The sequence below is a fragment of the Pteropus alecto genome, unplaced genomic scaffold, assembly GCF_000325575.1.
Source record: "Pteropus alecto unplaced genomic scaffold, ASM32557v1 scaffold166, whole genome shotgun sequence".
NCBI lineage: Eukaryota > Metazoa > Chordata > Mammalia > Chiroptera > Pteropodidae > Pteropus > Pteropus alecto.
In genome coordinates, this window is record NW_006439757.1 from 1,700,606 (window position 1) to 1,701,674 (window position 1,069).

The window sequence follows — 1,069 nt, forward strand, 5'->3', positions numbered from 1 at the left end:
AGGGGACTGTCCAACACTCAGACATGCGAAGCAGCAACTCGCCCGAGGGTGTTTTCCATCTCCAACCTCTGCTGTGCTTATCACCTTCCTTTTTGTTGTGGGGGAAGATAAAGTGAAATGCCCAGAGCTGCCTTTTTCTTTTTAAATTTAAAAAAAAAGTTTTTTTTTTTGTGGGGCTGGAGAAGGGTGGGGGGGGAGGGGGAGAGTTTTTTTTTTAATATTAAATTGGAAAGCCTAATTCACTATTAACACAAGGGGTTTGAACTGGACATCCTAATGATGCAATTCCGTAACCATCAGGCCGATTCAGGGTGGTTGGCAAACTCGTTGAGTCCCTCCTGTGAGGTTCCAGAATGCCCACATCACCATTCCGTAGTCTGCTGGGTCAACTGTTGATAAAGGGTAGGTTTTTTTGGCCTAGATTTTGCTGCAGATTAAATCTTTGGACGATTCTCTTTTCCTCACTTCGCCTCTTCTCTGAGCCAGCTTGAGCTCTCTCTAGCTTTTTCATCCATGACTATTTTCACACATCAGTCTCTTTCTTTGTGTTTCCTGTAGCCCTTGTCTCTGAGGCGTTGTTTTTTTCTCCTTCCCCCATTGTTTTTTTCAAATGACCAGGTCTACCATTTCTCTTGTGGTCATAAGAACCTGCCTGGGAGGATTGTGAGCTTTGTCATCACAACCGAGTAATCCACTGTCCTAGTCCCTAAAAGACTGGTGCTACCCACCCACCATTGCGAGGATGCGTGTGATTTTGAGACGCGTCCCGGGTGCCAGGAAGGACCTAGTTACCCACCCACACCATCACACGTGAGTTCAGAATAGACCCTCAGACAGTGCCGAGATGTTACAGAGGTCTGAGGCTACAGGATGTGAGAGTTTTTCCTCTGTGCAGTGCTAACTGGTAAAGACACAAACACATCTGAAAAATGAGCCCCTAAACCACAGTGAATCAACCAGGCTCAAGCCTGTCACCAGCTCAGAGGTGTTGAGACTGGCCCCCGACAGCCAGTTGTTTCCCAGCTAAGTATCTTTTGGGATTGCAGAATACCCTGGGGCTTTTCACTTT